Raw genomic sequence first — 6,415 nt, 5'->3', positions numbered from 1 at the left:
ATCTCTGTAGTGTTTGGTTGTGGTTTACCTTGTCACAGTTACATTTTCTTGATTTTTAAAAGTTCATTTTTAATTTCTTTCGTTGAAATGCAAGATCTGTAATTTTTCAGTAGTGTTTGGTCGTGGTTTTCCTTGTCACATTTACATTTTCTTGATTTTTTAAAGTTCATTTGAATTTCTTTAGTTTAAATGCAAGTGTTGGAATATTTAATTTGTGTTTGGTTGTGGTTTGCCTTGTCAAAGTTACATTTTCGTGATTTTTCAAAGTTAATTTTGAATTTCGTTCTTTGAAATGCAAGAGTTGGAATATTTCAGTAGTGTTTGGTTGTGGTTTAACTAGTCACAGTTTCATTTTAGTGTTTTTTCAAAGTTCATTTTGAATTTTATTCGTTGAAATGCAAGAGTTGGAATATTTCAGTAGTGTTTGGTTGTGGTTTACCTTGTCACAGTTACATTTTCTTGATTTTTCAAAGTTCATTTTGAATTTCTTTCGTTGAAATGCAAGCGTTGGAATATTTCAGTAGTGTTTGGTTGTGGTTTACCGGGTCACAGTTACATTTTCTTGATTTTTCAAAGTTTATTTTGAATTTCTTTCGTTGAAATGCAAGAGTTGGAATATTTCAGTAATGTTTGGTTGTGGTTTACCTTGTCACAGATAGATTTTCTTGATTTTTCAAAGTTCTTTTTGAATTTCTTTCGTTGAAATGCACGAGTTGGAATATTTTAGTAGTGTTTGGTTGTGGTTTACATTTTCACAGTTACATTTTCTTGATTTTTCAAATTTATTTTTAATTTATTTCATTGAAATGCAAGAGTTGGAATATTTCAGTAGTGTTTGGTTATGGTTTACCTTGTCACAGTTACATTTTCTTGATTTTTCAAAGTTCATTTTGAATTTCATTCATTGAAATGCAAGAGTTGGAATATTTCAGTTGTGTTTGATTGTGGTTTAACTTGTCACAGTTACATTTTCTTGATTTTTCAAATTTCATTTTGAATTTCTTTCGTTGAAATGCAAGAGTTGGAAAATTTCAGTAGTGTTTGGTTGTGGTTTACCTTGTCACAGTTACATTTTAATGATTTATCAAAGTTCGTTTGAAATTCTTTCGTTGAAATGCAAGAGTTGGAATATTTCAGGAGATTGAGGTTGTGGTTTACCTTGTCACAGTTACATTTTATTGATATTTCATATTTAATTTTTAATTTCTTTCGTTGATATGCAAGAGTTGGAATATTTCAGTAGTGTTTGGTTGTGGTTCATCTTATCAAAGTTTCATTTTTTTGATTTTTCAAAGTTCATTTTGAATTTGTTTCGTTGAAATGCAAGAGTTGGAAAATTTCAGTAGTGTTTTGTTGTGGTTTACCTTTTCAAATTTTCATTTTCTTTATTTTTCAAAGTTCATTTTGAATTTCTTTCGTTGAAATGCAAGAGTTGGAATATTTAGTAGTGTTTGGTTGTGGTTTACCTTGTCACAGTTACATTTTCTTGATTTTTCAAAGTTCATTTTGAATTTCTTTCGTTGAAATGCAAGAGTCGGAATATTTCAGTAGTGTTTGGTTGTGGTTTACCTAATCAGAGTTACATTTTCTTGATTTTTCAAAGTTCATTTGAATTTCTTTCGTTGAAATGCAAGAGTTGGAATATTTCAGTAGTGTTTGGTTGTGGTTTACCTGGTCACAGTTACATTTTCTTGATTTTTCAAAGTTTATTTTGAATTTCTTTCGTTGAAATGCAAGAGTTGGAATATTTCAGTAATGTTTGGTTGTGGTTTACCTTGTCACAGCTATATTTTCTTGATTTTTCAAAGTTCTTTTTGAATTTCTTTAGTTGAAATGCAAGAGTTGGAATATTTCAGTAGTGTTTGGTGGTGGTTTACCTTGTCACAGTTACATTTTCTTGATTTTTCAAAGTTCATTTGAATTTCTTTCGTTGAAATGCAAGAGTTGGAATATTTCAGTAGAGTTTGGTTGTGGTTTACCTTGTCACAGTTACATTTTCTTGATTTTTCAAATTTCATTTTGAATTTCTTTCGTTGATATGCAAGAGTTGGAATATTTCAGTAGTGTTTGGTTGTGGTTAATCTTATCAAAGTTTCATTTTTTTGATTTTTCAAAGTTCATTTTGAATTTGTTTCGTTGAAATGCAAGAGTTGGAATATTTCAGTAGTGTTTTGGTTGTTTTTACATTGTCAGAGTTTCTTTTTATTGATTTTTCAAAGTTCATTTTGAATTTATTTCGTTGAAATTCAAGAGTTGGAATATTTCAGTAGTGTTTGGTTGTGGTTTACCTTGTCACAGTTACATTTTCTTGATTTTTCAAAGTTCATTTTGAATTTCTTTCGTTGAAATGCAAGAGTCGGAATATTTCAGTAGTGTTTGGTTGTGGTTTACCTAATCAGAGTTACATTATCTTGATTTTTCAAAGTTCATTTGAATTTCTTTCGTTGAAATGCAAGAGTTGGAATATTTCAGTAGTGTTTGGTTGTGGTTTACCGTGTCACAGTTACATTTTCTTGATTTTTTAAAGTGCATTTTGAATTTCTTTCGTTGAAATGCAAGAGCTGAAATATTTCAGTAGTGTTTGGTTATGTTCTACCTTGTCACAGTTACATTTTCTTGATTTTTAAAAGTTCATTTGAATTTCTTTCGTTGAAATGCAAGAGTTGGAATATTTCAGTAGTGTTTGGTTGTGGTTTACCGTGTCACAGTTACATTTTCTTGATTTTTCAAAGTGCATTTTGAATTTCTTTCGTTGAAATGCAAGAGCTGAAATATTTCAGTAGTGTTTGGTTATGGTCTACCTTGTCACAGTTACATTTTCTTGATTTTTAAAAGTTCATTTGAATTTCTTTCGTTGAAATGCAAGAGTTGGAATATTTCAGTAGTGTTTGGTTGTGGTTTACCTTGCTACAGTTACATTCTCTTGATTTTTCAAAGTTCATTTTGAATTTCTTTCGTTGAAATATGTTTGATCGTGCTTTACCTTGACACAGTTAAATTTCTTGATTTTTGTTAGGTTAGGTTAGGTTAGACTAGATCAAGTTAGATTAGGTTTGGTTAGGTTAGGTTAGCCTACATACGCGCGCGTACGTAGGCTAACCTAACCTAACCAAACCTAATCTAATTTGATCTAGCCTAACCTAACCTAACCTAACAAAAATCAAGAAATTTAACTGTGTCAAGGTAAAGCACGATCAAACATATTTCAACGAAAGAAATTCAAAATGAACTTTGAAAAATCAAGAGAATGTAACTTTAGCAAGGTAAACCACAACCAAACACTACTGAAATATTCCAACTCTTGCACTTCAACAAAAGAAATTCAAAAAGAACTTTGAAAAATCAAGAAAATGTAGCTGTAACAAGGTAAACCACAACCAAACATTACTGAAATATTCCAACTCTTGCATTTCAACGAAAGAAATTCAAAATAAACTTTGAAAAATCAAGAAAATGTAACTGTGACCAGGTAAACCACAACCAAACACTACTGAAATATTCCAACTCTTGCACTTCAACAGAAAATTCAAAATGAACTTTGAAAAATCAAGAAAATGTAACTTGACAAGGTAAACCACAACCAAACACTACTGAAATATTCCAACTCTTGCATTTCAATGAAAGAAATTCAAAATGAACTTTGAAAAATCACGAAAATGTAACTGTGACAAGGTAAACCACAACCAAACACTACTGAAATATTCCAACTCTTGCATTTCAACGAAGAAATTCAAATGAACTTTGAAAAATCAAGAAAATGTAACTGTGAAGAGGGAAACCACAGCCAAACACTACTGAAATATTCCAACTCTTGCATTTCAACGAAAGAAATTCAAAATGAACTTTGAAAAATCAAGAAAATGTAACTGTGACAAGGTAAACCACAACCAAACACTACTGAAATATTCCAACTCTTGCTTTTCAACGAAAAAATTCAAAATGAACTTTGAAAAATCAAGAAAATGTAACTGTGACAAGGTAAACCACAACCAAACACTACTGAAATTTTCCAACTCTTGTATTTTAACGAAAGAAATTCAAAATGAAATTTGAAAAATCAAGAAAATGTAACTGTGGGAAGGTAAACCACAATCAAACACTACTGAAATATTCCAACTCTTGTATTTCAATGAATGAGTGTGTGTGTGTGTGTGTGTGTGTGTGTGTGTGTGTGTGTGTGTGTGTGTGTGTGTGTGTGTGTGTGTGTGTGTGTGTGTGTGTGTGTGTGTGTGTGTGTGTGTGTGTGTGTGTGTGTGTGTGTGTGTGTGTGTGTGTGTGTGTGTGTGTGTGTGTGTGTGTGTGTGTGTGTGTGTGTGTGTGTGTGTGTGTGTGTGTGTGTGTGTGTGTGTGTGTGTGTGTGTGTGTGTGTGTGTGTGTGTGTGTGTGTGTGTGTGTGTGTGTGTGTGTGTGTGTGTGTGTGTGTGTGTGTGTGTGTGTGTGTGTGTGTGTGTGTGTGTGTGTGTGTGTGTGTGTGTGTGTGTGTGTGTGTGTGTGTGTGTGTGTGTGTGTGTGTGTGTGTGTGTGTGTGTGTGTGTGTGTGTGTGTGTGTGTGTGTGTGTGTGTGTGTGTGTGTGTGTGTGTGTGTGTGTGTGTGTGTGTGTGTGTGTGTGTGTGTGTGTGTGTGTGTGTGTGTGTGTGTGTGTGTGTGTGTGTGTGTGTGTGTGTGTGTGTGTGTGTGTGTGTGTGTGTGTGTGTGTGTGTGTGTGTGTGTGTGTGTGTGTGTGTGTGTGTGTGTGTGTGTGTGTGTGTGTGTGTGTGTGTGTGTGTGTGTGTGTGTGTGTGTGTGTGTGTGTGTGTGTGTGTGTGTGTGTGTGTGTGTGTGTGTGTGTGTGTGTGTGTGTGTGTGTGTGTGTGTGTGTGTGTGTGTGTGTGTGTGTGTGTGTGTGTGTGTGTGTGTGTGTGTGTGTGTGTGTGTGTGTGTGTGTGTGTGTGTGTGTGTGTGTGTGTGTGTGTGTGTGTGTGTGTGTGTGTGTGTGTGTGTGTGTGTGTGTGTGTGTGTGTGTGTGTGTGTGTGTGTGTGTGTGTGTGTGTGTGTGTGTGTGTGTGTGTGTGTGTGTGTGTGTGTGTGTGTGTGTGTGTGTGTGTGTGTGTGTGTGTGTGTGTGTGTGTGTGTGTGTGTGTGTGTGTGTGTGTGTGTGTGTGTGTGTGTGTGTGTGTGTGTGTGTGTGTGTGTGTGTGTGTGTGTGTGTGTGTGTGTGTGTGTGTGTGTGTGTGTGTGTGTGTGTGTGTGTGTGTGTGTGTGTGTGTGTGTGTGTGTGTGTGTGTGTGTGTGTGTGTGTGTGTGTGTGTGTGTGTGTGTGTGTGTGTGTGTGTGTGTGTGTGTGTGTGTGTGTGTGTGTGTGTGTGTGTGTGTGTGTGTGTGTGTGTGTGTGTGTGTGTGTGTGTGTGTGTGTGTGTGTGTGTGTGTGTGTGTGTGTGTGTGTGTGTGTGTGTGTGTGTGTGTGTGTGTGTGTGTGTGTGTGTGTGTGTGTGTGTGTGTGTGTGTGTGTGTGTGTGTGTGTGTGTGTGTGTGTGTGTGTGTGTGTGTGTGTGTGTGTGTGTGTGTGTGTGTGTGTGTGTGTGTGTGTGTGTGTGTGTGTGTGTGTGTGTGTGTGTGTGTGTGTGTGTGTGTGTGTGTGTGTGTGTGTGTGTGTGTGTGTGTGTGTGTGTGTGTGTGTGTGTGTGTGTGTGTGTGTGTGTGTGTGTGTGTGTGTGTGTGTGTGTGTGTGTGTGTGTGTGTGTGTGTGTGTGTGTGTGTGTGTGTGTGTGTGTGTGTGTGTGTGTGTGTGTGTGTGTGTGTGTGTGTGTGTGTGTGTGTGTGTGTGTGTGTGTGTGTGTGTGTGTGTGTGTGTGTGTGTGTGTGTGTGTGTGTGTGTGTGTGTGTGTGTGTGTGTGTGTGTGTGTGTGTGTGTGTGTGTGTGTGTGTGTGTGTGTGTGTGTGTGTGTGTGTGTGTGTGTGTGTGTGTGTGTGTGTGTGTGTGTGTGTGTGTGTGTGTGTGTGTGTGTGTGTGTGTGTGTGTGTGTGTGTGTGTGTGTGTGTGTGTGTGTCATTTTTTTGTGTTCATGTGTAAGTTTTTGTTTGTGTGTGTGTGTTTGTTATTTTTGTTTGTTTTTTTGTTTTTGCGTGTGTGTTTATGTTTTTTTGTGTGTGTTTGTTTTTTCGTGTGTGTGTGTGTGTGTGTGTGTGTAAGTTTTGTGTGTGTGTGTGTGTGTGTGTGTAAGTTTTTGTGTGCATGTAAGTTTTTGTGTGCATGTAAGTTTTAGTGTGCATGTGTAAGTTTTTGTGTTTGTGTGTGTGTGTGTAAGTTTTTATGTGTGTGTTTGTGTGTGTGTTTGTAAGTTTTGGCGTGTGTGTGTAAGTTTTCATGTGTGTGTAAGTTTTCGTGTGTGTGTTTAAGTTTTTGTGTGTGTGCGTAAGTTTTTGTGTGTGTGTAAG

At 36.3% G+C, this 6,415-nt stretch overlaps 1 protein-coding gene across 1 annotated transcript in view; it reads left to right on the top strand.

The window, feature by feature from the left end:
• The window catches only part of LOC148953555 (phosphoinositide 3-kinase regulatory subunit 4-like), a 28,518-nt gene that overhangs the window by 701 nt on the left and 21,402 nt on the right, over nt 1-6,415 (top strand). The window lies entirely within an intron of this gene.

Source organism: Artemia sp. Qi Xiang Cuo, chromosome 4 (genome assembly GCF_049724085.1).
Source record: "Artemia sp. Qi Xiang Cuo chromosome 4, ASM4972408v1, whole genome shotgun sequence".
NCBI lineage: Eukaryota > Metazoa > Arthropoda > Branchiopoda > Anostraca > Artemiidae > Artemia > Artemia sp. Qi Xiang Cuo.
The sequence above is the reverse complement of the archived record's forward strand: the minus strand, read 5'-3'. Positions and strand labels throughout refer to the sequence as shown.